The following is a 22,261-nucleotide window of genomic DNA, read 5'->3' as shown; positions in this document are numbered from 1 at the left end:
TTTATTTTATTAGTTTCAATTATATAGTATGTTGGTTAGATATTTATATAGTTCATAAAATGATTCCCCTAATTGCTCTTTATGCCTTCTGGCTCTCCACTTAGCCATTACATTATTGCTAACTATATTCCCTATGCTGTGCTTCCCATACCCGTGACCATCTATCGACTACTAATTTGTACTTCTTAAACTCTTCACCCCATTCTCACAGCCCCCCAACCCCTTCCCCTTTGTCTATCATCAGATTGTCCTCTATATTTGTGAGTCTGTTTTTGATTAGTTTGTTTATGTGAAGTTCAAAAATAGGCAAAATCAATCCATTATTAGATGTTAAGTGAGTAGTTACCATTGAGAGGATAGAGCCTGGAGGAGACCTGAGAGGGGATCTGGGGGCTAAGGATGTTCTATTTCTTGATCATGATGCTCATTGTGGGGATGTGTTTAGTTTGTGAAAATCCATCTGGCTGTAGAATTGTGATTTGTGCATTCCTCCTTATACATGTTGTGCTTCAATCAGTTCTGTAAATTCAGAAGTTCTAAAAATCAGTATTGATGAGTATTTTGAAGCAAGGAATTGACCACTTTTTTTTTTTTTTTTTGGAGATTGCCAATGACTTAGATGAAAGGGCATATAAAAATGACCAAGAGTTGAATATTGCAGAAAAATGGCTGAGAGGTTAGGTGAAGGGATAGCATTGGATCATGGTAAATATATCTGAAAAGAAATTCTGTGTGCTACTCCACCCTGGGGTGGCTGGCTCCTGAGCCTCCCTTTTGTCCCCTATACTTGATTGTATACCACTGGTCCTCCACCTTGGCTGCCATTGGAAACACCTGAGGGCTTTAAAGAAACAATGCCAGCTTCCCACTCTTGGTATTTTAAGATAAAATTCATATGGGACCTGAGAATTAAGACTTTTTAAAACTCCCCTGGTGAATCTGAGATGCATTAATGTTTGAGAACTGTTGTCCTTTTCTTTATAATTATAGTATATTGTGTTACACTTTACTATAGCACTAATACTATGCCATGCTGTGTTATGCTATGCAATAGTAAAGTATACATCTACTTAGTGTTGTGTATGGCTTCAGAATATCTATATATGTAAGATAAAGAAATGTATCAAAATGATAAGCACCAAATTCAAAATATTGATTACTTCAGAAGAGATGAAGGCATCTGAAACCAGGAAGGATACTGGATTATTTCAACACACACACAAACACACAGGTAGATATATAATTTAAAAATTTTATTTGTGTCATGTACATGTTTATATTTATACCTTTCTTAAGCTGAATGGTGGGCATAGATAAAGTGGAAATTATTCATGACAGTTATTTGTTTAGTCTGTACCATGTCTCAGACTCTTTTCTAGGTTCTGGTAATATAGCAGAAAGAAAACATGCAAAATCCTTGACTTCCTGGAACTAGTGTTTTAGTTAGAGCTACTAGACAATAAATAAATATACAACTAAACACACTTTATAAAGTTGTGATTAGCGTTGTGGAGAAAAGCAAAGTGAGAAAGGGGATATAGAATTCTGACTGAGGAGGAGAGAGAGAGCTATTTCACTTAGGGTGGTCAAGAAAAGGCCTTTCTAGTAAGAAGACATTTCAGAGAGACCTGAAGAAACTGAGAATAGGAGTCAAATAGGTATTTAGAAGAATGTTGAAGGCAAAGGGAACATGGAGTGCTAGTGCTTCTGGAGCCAACACAGGGAAACAGGAGTGGCTGGGCAAAGGGGAAGAGGAGAATGGTCGGGTGGTGGGAAAGCATCTCATGTAGGGCTGGGAGGCCAGTGTTAGAAAATCTGCTGTTCATTCTCTATGAAACAAAAAGTCTCTGGAGTGTGAAGCATAGAAAAGTGCTATTCTTTGTGCCTTTTGTATATGCCTTCTACACTTCATAATAAGTTTAAAAAAAAATAGGAACATTATTCGATGTAGATATTGCGATGTGATTATTTTATTAGATTCATCATCTCTATAATAAGAGGGACTCAGAGTAACTTGAGGGCTCATGAAGGTAAATTTGTTTAAAATGGGGTGAAAGAACCCAAGAAAGGGTGGTGTGTGTGTGTGTGTGTGTGTGTGTTGGGAAGGTGTTTGCTGAAAACAAACTGTGCTTTCTCAATCTGATGGTCAGATGATAGTATACAATGTATAGGGATGATCAGAGAGACTTCCTGATCACCTTGCAGCAGGCTTGTGCACATGTTAGGAGACCAGAAAGTATTCTCATGGAAGACAGAGAGAAATAACAACTCAGATCAGTGTGCAATAAGGAGGGCAAGCTTCTGATTCTGCCTCTTTTAAAGCTTCCATTATAAGTGCCTCCTTTTCCTTCTGTTTTAGTTCAGCTACATTGTGGAAGAAGAGCAAAAATTCCACCTCATTAGAATTTAAAATGACTTGACTGTTTTCAAAAAAGACTCCAATATATTAACTTTCTAAAGCCTGACACCATATACAGGCCATATGATTTGAGACCAGCATGCAGCTCTGAAAAAATTTGGATGGTTTGTGCTTTCAATTCGAAGCTCATAAGCAATGCATTGTCTTTGCTATGCTCTCAGCACCTTCTCAGGGGAAAAAGAGAATTCTCAAAGCCAAACACTGAACTACTTATTTCTCTTAGAGGTTTTCAGACAACACAAACAAGTGTATTGATGCAGAGAGGAAAAAATCCACAAGGGATGCTCTGTTGCCCCCTACCCAACACACACCATCTCCAATCTTTGTTAAAATAGTCTCAAGGAAACTGGAAATGATCACCTCTTTAATTTTTACCCCTGTTTTACTATGTTTCATATTTTGCTGTCAATTATGGTTGTGGAAAACAGTGAACAAGCTTCCAGAGTGTGAAGAATCCATTTAAAACCAATATATCTGTTCATGGCTATGGAGAGAAAAAAAAGGTCAGTTAATAATTTTATTTTAACTTCAGCCTGCTAATTCTGATAAAAGCTGTAAATTTGCAGTCCACAAAGAAATCTGGACTGCTTTTTACGTGATGAATGTCTACTATTGCATCCCGGTTTTGCAGATGTTCATCCAACGAAAAAAGTCAGTATTTATATTGAATGCTATACATTAAAGAACAGTTGATCTTTGAAATGGTGAAAGAATTCTAAGAAGATGAAAGATATATATGATATGGTAAAATAAATATATCTGACTATCCCTTGGGAGAAACTGGAACTAAATATTTTATTTAGATTTCCAAAATTTTCCATAGAATAATAGTAGCAAATATTTATCAAGTATTTACTATGTGCCTAGCATATGTAATATGCTTAGGATCTGCATTTCTCAAATTTTAATGCACATGCAAGTCACCTGAGGAGCTTACTAAAATGGAATTTCTGATTTAATAGGGCTGGAGTGGAGCTTAAGATTATGCATTTCTAATAAGCTCTCAGATAATGCTGATGTGCTGGGCTCCCATCCACAAATTGTCTAGCAAGGCATTTTATAATGCATTATTTAATTCAGTCAGAGCACAGATTGTTAGAATTATCACCTCATTATAGGTGAAGGAACCAAAAGTCAGAGAGGTTGGGTGGATTTCTCAAGTTCTCAGATAGGACATGGCAGACCTAATTTTGATTCCAGAGCCTGAATGATCAACAGCTATCTTCCAACTGCCACCTGTCAAAATGGAATCACTTTTGATGTCTCTATCTCATAATTAATGACTAAATTTCAATAGGCAATAATACATCTAAGCCTCTTAGTTTAGTCAAGTCAGTCTCCCTTTATTTTAATGTTTCCATGGCCTGTGTAAACTCAGTTGATTAAGGGGAGCTTGTTTCCTTCATTTAGACCAGCTCATAATGGCAAACCACACTGACATTTCCCAGACTGCTTCTGGCACACTAACTGTTTTAAATGTTAATCTAGTTTCACGGGAGACATTTAGGAGAACATCATTCTCAGGTCAGAAATGTGTGCTGCATTAAAATGCCTGCTGGGTAAGAGTTTCTTTTAACACTTTCCAAACTAATTATCATAAGCACATTGTAATCATTCATATTTAGTATTAAAGCAATTTGTCTACAATTTCAATTCCAGAAATGTTTATTGATCATCTACTCAATTCTAGATGCTATGACTTGGGCTATAAAGGAGGCAGAGATGAATAAAGGTAAGCCAGGTTTTTCTAGGATCTTACAGTAGTACCCTTACCTTTAACGAATTTGAATTTTGTGTAGTTAATTAACATCACTGTTAAAGCGTAAGAACCAACTGTGAACATGTTTATTAATAGAGCAATATCTGCATAAATTAGACACATTTGATTTTAAAGAATCTTGAGAATAAACATATTCAATGCTGTTAATGTGATTTCTTGTCCTGATCCCAAATGAATCTTTCGCTTTAAGTGAAAATAATAGCTCTTGTCTTTTGTTGGATCAAATTAACATCTACTTTAAATTAAAAAACAAAACAAAACAAAAAATCTCTTGTATATCATGGGTAGGGACATTGGAAAGAGAAGAAAAGATATCCATGAGCATCAAAATTCATCCAATTGTGGGCCAAGTTTTGGAAAGTACAATAAATATATTAAGCATTGTTCCTGTTCTAAAGGAACCAACCAACAGTCTAATTCAGTGATTCTTACACTTTCATGTACACGAAATTCACCAAGGGTATATTCATGCACCCCAATTCTACTTAGTCATAATAAGAAACACACTCAACAACATGGGTACATCTCAAATATATCATACTGAGAGAAAGAAGTCAGATATTAAAAAGTATATACTGGGCATATTCATTGTTAGGAAATTAACTTCTATGAATACAGCAGATAACCATCAAATAGATTCATGATTTTGAAGCTGTTTCATGGAAACTATCCTTGACCATCTATCTAAAGGAGACCCTCTCTGTTTCTTTTCTTCATAACATTTATCATAACTTATAATTACATATGTATTTACTGATTTACTTATTAACCTCTTGTCTCTATACTAAACTATAATTTCCAAGAGGACAGGAATTGTATGTTCATTGTTTGTCACTGTACCCAATGGCTTTTACAATGCCCAGTATCAATATAATGCGTTACAGATATTTGTTGCAATAATGATCTGAAGCTCCTTGAGAAGAACATTGGCTTATTTTTATTTATACTTTTCATAACTATTAATGATACAAGGACGGCTTTCAAAAATATTTGTTGAATGAAAAAAAATTGACAGAAACCATGGTATGGCTAATAATCTAAATTAAACAGAATAAGTGATGTGGAATTCTTTATCCGAATGGATGAACTTCTAAGAAAGGAGATAGGAATTATTTAAAATTATGCAAATGAGTCTTTATTTAAGCTACTTTAAATGAAATAATGAACTAGATGCTCCGAAAGCTGCTCCTTTAAGTTAATCTTTATTTTATATTTCAGACAAGTAGCAGAGTCTAGATAAATAGTTCTAAGTCATCATTGCACATAAGAATCACCTGGAAAGCTTTATAAATCACACGTGCCTGTATTTTCCCCTCCAACCCTGAGGCTGTGATTCAATTGTTTTGGATGGGTATTGGCAGTTTCAGAGGCTCCCCAGGTGGTTCTAAAGTGTTTTCGGGGGCTGGGAAATGCTAAGGAAGGAGTGTGTTTTTGCATATAAATATATAGCATTTTGTGTGCTTTGATCAGCAAAAGCAGGATTCAAAACCCATCATAGTCACTTTCTAGCTATATGACCTGGTAGAGATTACTTAACCTCTCAGAGCCACAGGGTTGACATTTATAGAATAGAATTATACTGTCTACATTTCAAGGTGGTAAGGATTAAAATCTATATAATATTCCCATACACAGTAGGTCATCATAATAGATCACTTTCATTATTTCTCTATTTAGATAACATCCTTTTTGTTTTCTTTCTTAGTTTAGTCCCAAATAACTCAGGTACATTTATATTGAGTGATTTATAGTGATAGCGCCTTAGCTGGGCTGTAGAAATAGAACTTGCATCTCTAAGAGATCCAATTGGGAAATAAGGTGAAAGCTTTATTATTAATTCTAACTTTTGAATGGTAGACCCTTCTCGACCCACATTATTTTAAATGATATCTAAAGAAATAAGGTAAATTAAAAACGACAGAAAATCAATAACGGCATTTAACCTTTCTTGTGTATTCACTTGGGCCAGGCGCTCTTTTATAAGATACATGAATTATTTCATTCAATCTTTAATGCAACCTTATGGGATTGGGACTCTTATTATTATCTTTACTTACAATTAGAGGAAATGGAGCACAAAGATATTAAGTAACTTGCCCATGTCCCATTGTTGGTAAGTGGCAGGACAAAGTTTTAAGCTCAGGCAGTCTGATTTCAGTTGCTCTGTTCTTAACTGCCCCACCCCCATTATTTTCTTTCAGGAAATAGCTCTATATAAATATATCTACAAATCTGGGTAAGGACAACAACACCTAATCAGCCTAATATGATCTGTGTTTGGGGATTGAATGGCTATGGTTTAGAAAAGAAACAAAATGGACTGAGCACATGAAATTAATGAGAACTCTTACAAACTATGGAATTCTTTTTGAAAGCTATATATTGAATAATTAACTTTGCATCTTAAGCATTTTTTGCATGTAGTTTTCCTCAAGCAATAAGAAACTTGTTTGGAATGTGTTCTCTTGTTATTTTAGTATTTTCAGTTGTGGCTTTCTCCTTTACCTCTCAGCAGAATTAATGTCCGAGACAAAGGCCAGGAATCTGTCACTAGCAGAGCCCAATCTCACTTAAATTCAAGTATCTTGTTTAAGATACCCTATAACTACCCCGAGCTCCTTTTGTCCACTTGCTGCCTAATGTACGTATTAGGGAGGGTAGAACATTGATGATAGTTTAGAATGACTCTTGAAGTGGATGCATGGATATTTTTGGAAGCCAAATTGTATCTGAGGCTTTTATCTCTAGAAATTGGTTCCATTGTGTTGTTTACTTGAAACTTGAAAACTGTCAAAGGGAACATGAATTTTAGTTAAACTTATTCATTTCCTCATTCAATGAACATTAATTGATTAATAACCAGAGGCCTGACTGTAGCAGGTGTTGGGTATACAATTAGAAGGATCATAGTATCTTCCCCAGAAACTCATAATCTGGGATAGGCTGAAAGTAAAGGATTTATATTCTTATTCTGTGACTCTGTTAGTCAACCTTGTCTGGAGGAGAACTAAATGAAGTTGGAAGGGCTGGGTCCTCATTCTGGCCCTACCACTTATTGTGGTCCAGTGCTATCACCCATTGTGGTCCAGCCCTGTGGCTGTAGGGCAGAAGTCTTTATGTCAGTGGAAATGGGCTTGAATATCTGTTCCTCTCCTTCTCAGCAGTGTCATCCTGGACAGCGTAGCCTCACTGGATTTCTTATATATAAAATTGGGTGGGTTGTGGGGAGGCAATAAAATGCCTTCTCTTATAAGGTTGTCAAGAGAACTCAAAAGTTGCCAGATAAATCTTTCCTCAGAGTATCTCACATATAATAAATACTTGGTAAATGCTCAGGATGATGATTTATCTTCGGAATGTTGTGTGTGTTTCCTCTGAAAAAGATATCTCTAAGGTCTCTTCTGCTTATAGCGTCCTCTAATTCTGAAACATCAAATAAGTAAACAGTTGCAGCAAACTGTAAGAAGATCGAAGGCCCGTTAGCCCATAGGGTGGTCATGTGAATGAAAAAACCCCAAACCTTAAATAATGTCTAACTGGAAACCCTGCTAACCTAATATCAGGAAATATGAATAATTATTTTAACATTTTCAGAAAATAAACAAATATCTCTGCTAATAGGTGAATAGTGAAGGAGCAACTGCTTGCTAATCCGGACTTTATTTATTTGAGACATTTCCCAGTTTTTCCTCTCACATAGTAGAATATGATGAGCAAGTTGGTGCGGCTTCATTTTACCCAACTGAAAACAGATTATCCTATGGTTTTGGCCAATAGTCGAACTTGGTGTTTTTATTTATGGCATTCTCTGCTGCATGCCTGACTGATGCCAAACATGGGAGCCCCAATTAGTTTTGCACTTGACTTGCAGAGCTATTTAGAATAATTGAGGTTCTTCAGAATCTCAAGAGTCATTTCATTTGGAAATGTGTACAGTTTGAGTCTGGACAGACGAAAGCAATTTGAAAATAACAGAGTGACAAGTTTTTTACAAGGGCAACATTTTGCAAACTTTTGGAATTTGGGGCCTGGTGAACATCAGTGAGTGCCAAGATCTGGACCACTGCAAAAGTATGATTTCTGTGCTTAATAGCTGCCATTTTGAGACTATTACCCCTGCCTTCCAGCCTCGTTTTCCAATATTTTGGGTCGGGCCCATAATAGTTTGCCAAGGAATAAAATGCAATAACAGTAGAGTGTAAATCTCCTACTAAAAATTCAACTCACCAACTCAGTTTTCTCTCCTTGGTATTGTTTCAAGCGGTTTTTAAAGGGCCAGACACACACAAACTACCTTGCTTTCTCCTACTCGCCTACTCTCCAAACCTTTGAGTGTGGGTCTGAACTCTGAAAAGGAGGGGAGATCGGCCCCCATACCTGCAAACTTGCAGTCCCAAGGGATGATTTATCTCCTGAGACTGACAGACAACTCTGCTATTCCGCTCTACTCTTGCAATTTACTGACTAGGTAAAGCGACTGGTGGAGAAAATACAAACTAAGGTAAAATGCGAAACCACGGAAACACTGTCAAGTTTCTAAAAACAAACTCTATGTAACCTTTATTACACTTGCAGAGAAATAATGTTCTTCTATCTAAACTCTCTAACTTGAACTTTAAGTAACTGCTAATCCTTCAAAATCCAATGCAAATTCCACCTGTACTGGCAGCTTCCCTGAGAGCAGCGTGGGGCTTTAATATGCTCAATGCCAGTTATCTCATATACTTTGGGGCAGGGGCATGTCTTGCTAAACCTTCTATTTCCGAACCTTTTTTTCTTCCTCAGCTTTATTGAAGTATAATAGACAATTAGTTGCTCATATTTACATTGTGCAATTCAATGAGTTCTTTTCTATTGTAGTTGGCATATGATGATATATTCATTTTAGTTGTACAGCACAGTAATTAGAGATCTATATAACTCACAAAGTGATCACCCACAGGTCACAAAATCACGTTACTCCTCTTCCCCATACATGTTTTTTACAACATTGTTAACTATTTTCCTTATCCTACACTTCATAACTCCATGACTATTTTGTATCTATCCATTTGTATTTCTTAATCCTTTTGCCCTTTTTCACCGCCACCATCCCCCCTTACCCCCCACCCATCTAGTAGCCCTCAAAAGATTCTTTGTATCTAGGCATTTGTTTCCATTTTTGTTGTTTATTTTGTTCTTTAGATTCCACATGTATGTGAAATCATGTAGTATCTGTCTTTCTCTATCTGACTTATTTCACTGAGTGCAATATTCTCTAGGTCCATCAAGAAAACATCTTTTCCTATCTTCTTCCTTTTAGTCTGTGTGTGTCTTTTAATCTGAAGTGAGTCTCTTGTAGGCAGCATATGTAGGGATCTTGTTTTCTCACCCATTCGGCTTCCATATCTTTTGGTTGGAGCACTTAACTCTTTTCCGTTTGAAGTAATTATTGATAAATATGTAGTTATTACCATTCTTTATTCATGTTTTTGATACATATTTCTTTTCTTAAAGAAGTCCCTTCAACAATTCCTGTAATGGTGGCTTGTGGTTGATGAATTCCTTTAGCTTATTTTTGTTTGGGAAGATCTTTATCTGTCCTTTGACAATAAATGATAGCTTTGCTAGATAAAGTATTCATGGTTTTAGATCCTAGGTTTTCAACACTTTGAATATTTTGGGCCAAGCCCTTCTGTCCTGCATTGTTTCTTTTGAGAAATCAGCTGCCAGTCTTAAAGGAGCTCCCTTGTAGGTAACTAATTGTTTTTCTCTTGCTGTTTATAAGATTCTCTCTCTGTATTTAACTTTTGACATTTTAATTTACAATGCTTTTTGGTTAGGCCTCTTTGGGTTCATCAGGTTAGGGACATTTACCATCATTATTTCTTCAATTATATATTCGACTTCTTGTTCTCCCTCTTCAGGTACCCCTGTGATACAGATGTTGTTACACTTCATTTTGTCCCATAGACTCCTTAAATTATTATTATATTCTTGGTTACTTTTTTCTTACCATTCTGGTTGGGTGTCCTTGGCTTCCTCGACCTTTGTATTGGTGTTTCAATCCTCTTCTTCCTCCACTCTGTTGATTACCTGTAATATACTCTTCATCTCAGATAACGTATTCTTCATTTCTGACTGAGTCCCTTTTATAATTTCCATATCCATTTTTATGATTTTTTTTATCTCTTTGCTAAAGCTCTCACTGAGTTAATCTACACTTCTCCCAAGTTCAGTGAGCATTTTTATAATCAGTGTTTTGAACTCTGTATCTGTGAGATTGCTTGACTCCATTTTTCCTTGATCTGTTCTGTTCTTTCACATGGTTTCCTCTTCTTTCCATTTTGGCTGTCTTTCTGTGTCTGTTTCTATGTATTAAGCAAAGCTCCTAAGTTTCCCAGTCTTATTTGCATGGCTTTGTGTAGTAGGTGTCCAGCAGCACAGTCCTGAGAAGAGTTCAGCTGCAGGCCAAGTTAAGTCACAGCTTGTGCCCCTCCAGGATCACCTGGCAAGATTCGGCAAGCAATCCACAGATGCTGTGCTCACAGTTGCTTCAAGAAGCCATGCCAGAAACCAAGATCAGATGCCACTAGCATAAGTCTAGGCACTACTCAGCAAGTGACACAGGACTTCCCAAGGACACAACTGGATGTGGCTTCGGTATGGCCATGAGTTGGGGGGGGGGCAGAGTTTTATGGAATCCTTTGGGTGGAGTGACTTCTGTAATCTAGTCTAATGAGGTCTCTGCTATGGTGGTGGTGCTGTGTCTGCACACTGGGAGGGAGGAGGGCTTAACAGAGGAACAATGGATACCACTGGCACTTCTGTCCGAGAGAGAGCATCACCTTCAGCCCTCGTTCCAACAACTCAGTGACCCCCTGTAAGTCCCTGGTGACCCCTGAGGAGCCGACCAGATGCTGGTGATCAGAGCATGCAGGTCTGTAACCTTGAAAGTCCAGTGCCAGACTCAGCCTCTTTAAGAGGAAAGTCCTTGGCTGCCATAGCTTCTGTTTCACTCAGTCACTGGGGACTGGGCAGCCTCACATCTTTGACCCCTCCTACCTCCAACCATTGCAGGGTGATTTCTTATTTCTTTCCTAGTTGTAGTGCTTCTGTTCATCTATACCCCAGACAACTCTGCTTGCTGTTTGCTCTGTTTCTGTCTCAACTTTGATGTGGTCCCAAGAGAGGATGAACAAAGTTTCTATCATCTATATCATTTTGCATGGTTCTTCCTGTTTCCGAACTTTTTACTGAAGAGAGAATATGAACTGACACAAAGAGCATCACTGCTTTATGCTTGGTATGGAGGTGCAGGCTCTTTATTCTTTTAATAGGTCAGGAAGCTTAGGCAGTTCAGGGGATACTAAGAAGCTCTTAATGCATTGTTTGCCTTGGCTATTTTCCTTGTTACTGATAAGTATCCTCTGGATTGGCTTTTTTCATATTATGGTACTCAGATCTGACTTATGTGTGGACCTGGGAAGGAAATCTGAGAGATGAACAAACTCACATTTGTCATCTTTTATTTGATTCCAAGCATTTAAGTGTTTTAAAACAGCTAGCATTTCTTTTAATCAAATAGGATAAGACATGCAGACATGGAAATGACAGTCATGAAGGAAGAAGTTTTAATAATCACAGATACCTAGAAACAGGAAACATATTCCATGAAGGGCTGTGTAGGGAAGTATGGTCAGTCAGGAGGCAGATGGAGTAAGTGGAGAAACTCACCAAGAGCCTTTATTGTGGTTTCTACAGGAAGGAATCTATGAGGTAGGATTTGCTAGTTTGAATTTCAGATAACCCTAGGGCAAGAGGCTGTCCTAATCTTCTGGTACCTGGCCCTGGAGTGATTAGGGCAAGTGGATATTGGCCTAGAAAATAAGAGCTAGATAAAGAAGCTAATTGAGGAGTAGAGCTTTGGGTTGGTTTGTTTGCATATGAAAGATGCACTCCTAGGAGAGTTTGCTTTCTCAATAAAGTCGCTAACTCTGGGAGGGGCAATCCCTTCAAGTGTCAGCAAAGCCCTAAAATGTCAAATCTTCAGAATAAATGCAAATCAAAACCAGGATGAGTTACCACCTTATGACTTTTAGAATGCCTGTTATCCACAGGACAAATAATAGTATTGAAGAGGTGGTGAAGAAAAAAGAACCCTTGTACTTCTGTTAGGAATATAAATTGGTATAGTCACTATGGAAAACAGTATAGAAGTTCTCAAAAATTAAGACTAGAATCACTATATGACCCAGCAAACCTTCCTTTAGGTATCCACCCCCAAATTTGAAAACATTTATTTATAAAGATATATGCACCCTTATGTTCATTGCAGCATTATCTATGGTAGTCAAGACGTGAAAACAACAAAAGTGTCCTTCGATAGATGATTAAATAAAGACATGGTACATATATAATGGCATATTACCCCGCCATTAGAGGAGATGACATATTGTTATTTATGGTGACAATATGAATAGATCTTGAGAATATGCTAAGTGAAATAAATCAGAAAGAAACAGTGGAGAACCAAATGATTTACTCATATGTGGGACATAAAACTGAAAGCAACAAACAAAAATCTCATAGACACAGAAAACAGTATAGTGGCTATGAGAGGGAAAGGGAGGAGGGAACAGATAAGAGTAAAGGAGGTAAAATATATGGTGATGGAAGGAGATTTGGCTTTGGGTGGTGAACATACAATGTGACATGCAGATGAAGTATTTTAGAATTGTATATTTGAAACCTATATAATTTTGTTAATCAAGGTCATCCCAGTAAATTTAATTAAAAAAAAAAAAAAGACCCACTTAGTACATTTAGCCTAACTGGCTCATTGGATGGCACATTCACTTGGTCCTTCCCAATCGATGAGAGTTCTGCACTGAGGTTTGGAGGTCACATCATAATAACACTTCAAATTGAAAAGAAAAAAAATGAAAGAGAAGAAGAAAGAAGGAAAGGCAGCAAGAAAGGAAAAAAATTTTCTAAAGTCGAAAAGGTAGAGGGAAAAAAGAAAGCACACAGGTGCTCAGAATACATTGACTTAAGTAAATAAGTAAGTAGATAAATAAACAAACAAACAAATAAGTAAATGAAGGAATATAAATCTATCTAATGTATCTATCATCTTCTTAGCTAATCATAGTATGTCATTAATAGGAACACAGGTCCCTGTGTTAGAGCCAACAGGAATATTTGCAATTTAAGCCTTAATTTTAATTTGTAATTGGAGACTGTGTGTGCTGTATTTCAGCCATCAATGAGTGATAGATGGATGTATTTTCTATATCCCTAAAATTACAGCTTATAAGGATACTGTGTAGTTAGTCTACTTGGAGGGTGGTTTCTGAACACTCACTCCCTTAAGAAACTGTTCTATCAATCATTTAATCACTGAGCAGTAGTTCATTGATTTAAGGATGACATATTTGATTCTAGGTAAAACCTCACTGGAATTCAGTGTTATTCTGTTTTTTACATCTACCAATGAGTATGTCCAGGGATGCCTCCTTTAAAAAGAAAAATCTCATTTTCCAAAGCAGACAAAAATGACTTAAGCAAGGATTTGTCTCTGAGTAACTAACTGTACAAAAAAACACTTCTAATAAAAACACATTATGAATCAGCTTGTCAGAGAAGCTGGGATCAGAGAAAACTGAGAGCTAAGGGTTAGAGGATAGCGGAGACTGACAGGTCCTGCCAAGATCAATCAGAAATGATGAGAACAAAAATAGCAGGTCTTTGGGGAAATAGAATCCATTTACAACAATGTGATCTGTGTACAACTTTTCAAGATTGCCTCTGAAAAGTGGAGTTCTCTAATATGGTGGTGAAGGTTAGACAGGGAATCTGCATTCAGTAGCTTAAAACTCAAATTTTCAGTCATTAGAAAGGATACAAAACACTCTTAAGATCAACAGTCAATCTGTCATATGTGTATAGCAGGGTAACCCAGCTGAGCGCAACAGGAGATAGAGGTTAATGGCTGACATTTTCTCCTTTCTATGCATGTGTTGACTTGCATAAGTTGATGTGTGTGGTAAATTTACTGCAAAAATGTACTCAATTCTTTATAACCCATAACCTCACCCACTGCACGGCCGACGGTTGTATATGACTGGTTGTGGCAAATAGATGTAGTAGAGGAGACATTGTGCCAGCTCCAAGTGTTGGCTTCAAGAGGCCTAGAACGCTCCTGCACTTGTGTGAACAAGCCCAATGAGTCTGTTAGATGATGAGATGGCCCTGTCATTTTAGTTACCTAGTCAACAACCAGTCATCCTCAACCAGCTAGGTCCCAGAAGACCCTGTGTTTAGCATATATTGAATTCTCAATCAATATTGTTATTATATATAATTTAAAATAAGTATTCAAATTCTTCTTTTGCTTTCTTTGGAGGTACAGTGATTTCAGAAGAAAAATAAGGTATGAGGGTAAGATACTAGCATTCAATGAACACCTCAGCTCATTTAACCTACAAAACCATTCTAGGAGTTTGTGTTGTTTTTGGTATTCAAAAAATGAGGCCACGGTATCTTAGTGAGGTCACATAAGAGGTAGAGCTAAGATTCAAATTCAGATTTGTTGTATCCTATTGGCCTTACTTTTGCCACTGCAACAGTGCCCTTCTCTCTATTCCAGCAGTCATAACTTCCAGATGTTCACATTCCCTGAATGCTTCTGCCCTTTCCCAGCTCTTAGAGTTTGTCTATGTTCTCTCTGCCTAGACTCTCCTTTCATTTCATTTGTGCCCCCCTTAAAATCCTACTTATCTTTCCAGATCCTGCTCAAATGTCATCTCCTCCCTTTAGCTTTTTTGACAGTTCCCAGATGTACCCTCTTCCTCTGCTTTGCTAACTACCTTCTTCCTTGTTCTTTACTTAATCTGTGCCATCTTCTTTCTACTTAAGGCTGGGATCTTCTTGAGTTCAGACACTGCATAAGGCTCATCTTTGTGTCACCATGGTGCCTGGCACAATGCAGTAGAGTCATAACAAGCAATTCCAATGTTAGGATCTCAACCATGCCAGCTTGCAATGCCACCATTACGTTAGCTATTCGAAACAGTCAGTGAACATAAGCGGGCCTGCCTCAGTCAATATATATTGGAGAAACATAAGGAAAAAATGTGCAGATAACTCTAAAGTGTGCCAACCAATGACCAAGAGGAAAAACACATTGATTAAGTGATAAGACAAATAGTTAGTGATGCTATATCAATATACTCAAGGAAAGAAATTTAAATATTAAGTGTGAGTCATAGAGCAAAATTGAATAAAAAGAATATAGATAAACTGGTACAGGGTTATAAACACAAAATCACACATATAGTATGGTACACATTGGGTGAGTTAGGAGCATTTCGAAGGTAATTTTAGTCTATACAATTTTTGTCTGAACTGTATAGGAATTCAATAAATGCTTGCTAATTTGTAAAGTTGATCTGAATTGGAATAAACCACAAATATAGTACTTTAAATTAAGAGGATATGAAATACATCAGGAAAAGAAAATTCCTTTCTAAACCCTAAATAGCTTCTCATAATTTGGTATATAAATAGAAATATATCTTGAATGCTGAAGATAGCACAAATAATTGAATGTGGACTGAATGGTGACAAGTGATTTGACTAGAAAAGAAATTCATCTTGTCACCTGTTACCTGCAATCCAAATTTATCCAAGACCGGCCATGAGGCAATTTCCATTTTACTCACGATAAACCAGAGTTTAATCTAACAAAGCTTGTCATCTTGAATATCTCAAACAGTCATTCAAATAGTTGGTTCCTTCTTGTTTAAAATGTTTGTTGTTATAATTGCCAAGATGCTTTGATTTTTCTAAAATATCGCACAGTACAATTTCATTATAATAGGGTTTGCTGTAGATTGACACTTAATGGGAAAGATTTTAGCTACTGAATTACAAAGACTACTGTATCTTGTAAGGCAAACAGTCTTGGTGGTCTTACACCATGAAACGTCTTTTTGCCCAGGACAGTTTTATGGTGAGGCATTAGTTGTACACTCCTTTCTCTCATTCTTTTTCCTTTTACATTATTATTATTATTATTATTTATGCCTACAACACCTGGTCTTCCTAGGTGGTCTCCCATCCAAGAACTAACCAGCCCTGACCCTGCTTAGCTTCTGAAATCAGATATCAGGCTTGTTCAGGGTGGAATGGCAGTAGACCATGGACCGTGGGTCCACTGGAGTGTGAACCCAGGACCTTCTGTGTGTAAAGCAGATGTGCTAACCGCTACACTATGGAACCACATCCTCTCTCATTTTTCAGTTGGATATTTTCTATCATCAGTGTTTCAACAATGGTAGATCACAATCTAGCAATGTTACAACCTGGCTCATCCTATCTTATGATTGTTATTTTCCATTGGCTTGGCAGTCCATATATATTTCCACTCTTCTTGACTTGGCTCTGTGCTTCTGGCTGGGTTTCACTAATTATGAATGTACTGGGGAAGGCTAAAAAACAGGAGAAGAGTGAGTTTAGGGTTTTTATCACCATGACATGACACAGCTGTTATTCGTTTTGTTTTATGTTAGCCATTGCTTCTATTGAGCATCTCTCTTACAACTATAGCAACCTATACCAAGCTCCAGAAACTCGTCCCTGTCCTTGCAAGCCCAGATGAGATGGGGGATAGCACTAACCCAGTTAGTTTCTCTTAATCCTACTCATAATTTTATAGTCCTTCATTAAGCTCTCCTCAATACTTTCACTTAAGTGTGTCATTTTTTCTAGTAACTCTGCTTGATGCATGTCCCGGGATCAGACTATGTTAATAAAATACCTATTTGTACAATGTCTGCCTTCACATTTGCTCTTCAAAATAACCCATGATCTCTGACTACTTTAACTATAGTAGGGAAAATGCTATTATCTTCTATCAGGTCATTTGTTTATTTTCCTTATAGCACTTATCATAATCCAGAAGTATATTATTGATTTATTATTTATCAATTTATAGTCTTTCTCTTCCACCAGAATGTAAATTCCACAGGGGCAAGTATTATATTTATTTTCTAAGTTGCTCAATAGTAATTGCTACATGGTAGAAATAAAACAAAGGATGGATTTTCTATCTGGGGAATCATTGGGTATAACAGAACCAGTTACCAATTCATGTCTGGCCAGAGAATCTAGAGTCAAGTACATGGTCATGAGTTAGTCTTCAGAAGCCATGTAGGTCCTGGTCTTGAGTTCAGCAGGACAGCAATATTGTGGAGACCTCTAAATTCTAGGTTCGGTTTCAAGTTTGCACCAGCCTATCCATTGTAAAATGTTACAGATAAGAAGGAAATAGGAGATTTTCTAGCCTGGAAAAGCTGCAGCTTGTTTTGGCATTTGGAGATGTAGGTCAGGCTAGTGACCTTTCAACTACATTTGGCATAGATAAGAGGTTTAAGGGATGGTCTAGTTTTAGTTACTGGAAATATTATAGGTACATGAAGTTTCAAAGAGAGAATCAATTATAGCATCTGTGATCAACATAGGAGCCCAGACAACTCACCATCATGTAATTCCTCAATGAGAGTATTAAAAATGATCAATTATATGATTTAAAATGATTGTTATGGTTATAAGATGTTGTGACCCAGTGGTACTTAATGGCTTTACACAGTTAGAAATGACATTTGTATTCTTGTCTGATATGGGATATGGTAACATTTGGGGAATTTTCTTTCCTACCAAACAAATAAAAAACAACGTGGAGGTGATAGTCCAAAAGCAGAACAGAGAAGTGAGTGCAGAGAGATCCTGAAAACTGCAAAGCCATGCAAATTGAAGGGAAACCATTACTAGCTAATTGGCAAAGGCAATTTGCCAAATGCATGAGAAGAAAGCAACCTCTATTTTTAATTTAGTTGATCAAGCTTTTATTGTACTTCAAGTGAATTTACAACACAGAGATTCATATCAATAGAAAAGCATATTGTGAGGGTCAGAATAAAGCAATTGAGGACTTGGGTCCACACAGAGTTTCTCAGAAACAAGATAATTCCAGTTCCTCCCTTAGTGTTCCCTTGAGAATCAGCCTAATCACTGTAAAGGCTTTAGAAATGCTGCTGTTGCTTAGGCTACTTTCATTCGGACTCCTACAGCTGAACCATGTCTCTCTTAATAAAAATGATGAGCACTTAGCAATATCTAACAGGAGGTCTTTGCTCTCTTTTGTTGAGACTTTATAACCATCATAGATGGGAATGCTTTCAGAGAAATGCCAGGTAAACTCTGAATCTAGTACATTAGCCATAACTGGAAACTTAATGGTTCCCTAAGGAAAGGTAGGGTGCAGGGATGAAGCCAAAAATTATAGATGAAATAGAAATTGGGATAGTGTTTATTAATGGAATTTTCTTCTCTGATGTATTTTTATTTAAGAGTCCCCCCACCCACCCACCCCACTCTTGGATCCCAGATCCCAGGTATTCCAATTTCTACTTCAGAATATATTTTTTTGCAAATATTACCTTCCATTTTTAACTCGAAATACCTTGCCTTTACAGTTTCTTATTTAACTATATTGGGTGACATTGGTTAAATTGTGGCTGGATACATAAGTAGGTTTCTAAATTGTTAGGAAGAATGGAGTCTGTATGTCAACAGGCCTGTTTTGAAAATGACTCATTTATCATTCTATTTTTATTTCTGGAAAAGAGAATAGAATACCTTAGGAACTGTCCATAACTGAAGATGAATTGATATTCTACTCATCACCTAACATTGCCTTGTGCTTTCCCAAGAATGGAAACCATTTAAATTCTTACCATTCCCTTTGGTTTGTTGATCTTAAAAGCTTATCAATTTCCTTGCTTAGCATAAAATGTCATCACTTCTAACTCCTGAAAAAGTTGATACAAAAATAATATTCAAAGACTGAGAATTCAGTAAAGTATCCCCCAATCCCAAAACTCCTTTACATTAAATGGTTTTACTTTTATACTGTTAAGTAATTTGACTGTGAGCAACATCAGCAGCATGATGGCACTCCATTCATTTTAAGTGTTGCTACTTAATTAGATTCAATAAGTGGGTTGAATAAATGAAATACAAGTCTCTATTTTATACAGTTAGTCTAAACTGAAATCTCTTTTAATCACAGTGTATTTATACATTCAATTCTTCCATTCTTTTTCTTCCTATTGAGATTGATTTCAAACAGCGTGAAATGAGATAAAATTGTACAATTATCTGGTTAACTTAGTTAGAAGACGTGGCTCAAATAGATGGATACATCCAGAAGATTCATATTTATGTGGAAGGTTGTCTATATGATCAAATCAAAGCCAGTTATGTTCATACAAAGATTGTACAAGAATGTTCATAGTAACTTTTAATAATAGCTCCAAAATGGAAATAGTACAAATGTACATCAAAGAAGAATTAATAAACAACTTGTGTAGATCCATAAAATAGACTACTACTTACTAATAAAAAAGACCTAACTACTGATATATATGACTACCTACTTGAATAAATCTCAAAAATGTCTTGTTATACCAAAAAAGACAGATATAAGAGAATATACACTCTATGGTCCCATTTAAATGAAGCTCAAGGACTGTCAGAATAGTCCATGGTGATGAGTCATCAGAACCAAGCTCTCTGCATTGTGTGATAACAGGGAAATTTGAGAGCCGCCTGCTTTCACCAGGTCAGTCAAGGGATGGAAATTTGGCTTCCTACTTGTCCTCACTGACACCACTTGGGTGAGGGAATCAGTATTGCTTGCTCATTTGGATGGAAGATCAGCTCCTGAGATAGAGCAGCTCCCTGTTTGACTCTAGGAGGGGTTAATTTTGGTAAGGGTGCATTTGTACTGTTGGAGTATTGTTGACGCAGGGCATTACCAAAAAGATTTTCTACTGTTAGTCTGCTCTTTTTTTTTTTTTTTTTTTTTTTGGTCCCTTGGTTAGGGAGAACAGGCTTTACTTGGAGATTTTTTGACTTTACTATTTGGTGGTTCAGAACTGAAGTCTTCTGGAGTGCCTGGCCTGCTCTAGATGTAGAGTAGGGAATAAGGAAGTCTAGGCAACTCACTGACACGTCATTCCTTAATTCCCAAGATTCTTAGGCAGTCCATCCTTTTCTTTACACTTTTCATAGTCTTCCTATGCTGTTTATTATATTAAGTCTAGAGATTTTTAGTTCTAAGAGGAGAGACCTGGATGAAGTGGGGCTATTCTTTGAGGTGTATGAGTTAGAGCTCCTATGAAACTGTAAATTATCATGGTTGCCATTATGATTTTGCTGATAACCCGTGAAAGAAACGGTCTGAGTCTCCAAAGAATCGCTGTCTTTGTGATTTTTTTCTTTGTGAGAAAAATTATATTTTCAATGGATTTCTCACAATTTTCCAAAGCCTTCTAATTTCAACCTTAATAACACACTTTTACCCTTTGTATCTGGGACAACCCATAAAAGGAAACACATTCTGCCTCGTTTTAATAAGTATAGTGAGAATAATAATAAAACTTCTTCAGGGAAACTCCAAATTGGAGCTCTTGAGAGACTAATATACCCACACTTCATGTTGAAATAGCAGTGTATTCACATTTAAGGAAAAACACTAACCAATGTCTTCAAAGGATTCCTTTTGGATTTCATATTTTCTTTTTTGTTGTATTTCATTTGAAAAAGGCTTTTTCAAAATTATAAAAATTCATACCTATTACTGAATTCCAACCTACAAGCATTTTATTAAGCAGAAGAGATTCAATAAAAAGTTTTGAAATATTTAAGTGCGTAAAGGGTGCCCACATACTCCAGTGACTGCCCCCTCCAGTGGCTTTGATATCTTTATGAATGTCACCAAAGAGGTGACACATGCCACTCACGGGCCCCTTGTTAATCCTCACCTCACTGGTCCACTATCATAATCTAAGTTACAGTCCACCAAGACTAACTTGATGTACATATACATATATAATCAGTTTATAAGTTAACTATATATCAACAACTCCTAAATTATATCCCCAGAATTCCATGTTCACATATTCACTGTTTCCTTGGCATTTCCACTTGGATACGAATCTGAAACTTAACACATCTAAATCAGGACTCTTGATTTCCTCTCATGCTACTTCTCATCTCAGTAAATAGTATTTCATTCTTTCAATTACTCAGGACAAAAACCTGAGTCATTTGTGACTCCTTATTTTCTCTCATGTTTCAATCTCTAATTCATTAGCAAATCCTACTATACCTTCACAATATATGAGAATCCAACCATTTATCATTTCTCGTGCTATCACCTGGTCTGAGTCCTGATCATCTTTCATGGGATTTTTTGCAATGGTGTTCTATTGCCAATGTCTCCTTGTTTCCAACTTTGGCTCCTCTGCAGTCTTTGCTAAAACAGAAGTCAGAGTAATTGTGATAGACCATAAGTCAGATAAAATCACTCCTCTGTTTAAAGCCATCGAATGGCTTTCTATTTTTCTCAGTAAAACCTAAAGTCATTACACTGGCCTTGAAGACTCTGCACAATCCAGCTTCCTGTTATATCTCCCTCTGTCTTTGCCTCCAACCTTGTTCCTCCTCACTCACTTGGGTTGAGTCACGCTGAACCCTTGGCCATTTTTTGAACATACCTCTTCCCTAGAATATCTGCACCTTCTCCCTAGAGTGCTTGCCCCACCCATGGGTATCCTAATGGCTTCCTCCCAAATATTACCTTCTCAGGAATGCTTGCTCTGACAATATAATCTGAAATAACTTTTCAAAATATTTTTTTCCCTCTTATCTTGTTTTATTTTTTTCCCCATGTATTTTCATGTGATATTCTTATTTGTCTTTATCTCCTCCTCACTAGAATGTATGCTATAATTAGAGCAGAACTTCTATGGTATACAACCTAGGGGGTGCACATCATTGTCTATGTAAATGTGCCCCTGAGAATTGTGCAGTGCACAACCTGACCAGCTGCATGCAGTAACCCTGCATTAAAGAAAAGGGCTTGGTTTAATTCTTTTCTACATAGCCAGGGCCTTAAACAGTGTTTGATACAAATAAACCCTTAATAATGTTTGTTAGGTGAACTGTTGAAC

Source organism: Rousettus aegyptiacus, unplaced genomic scaffold, assembly GCF_014176215.1.
Source record: "Rousettus aegyptiacus isolate mRouAeg1 unplaced genomic scaffold, mRouAeg1.p scaffold_m13_p_4, whole genome shotgun sequence".
In the NCBI taxonomy this organism is placed as follows: Eukaryota; Metazoa; Chordata; class Mammalia; order Chiroptera; family Pteropodidae; genus Rousettus; species Rousettus aegyptiacus.
The sequence above is the reverse complement of the archived record's forward strand: the minus strand, read 5'-3'. Positions refer to the sequence as shown.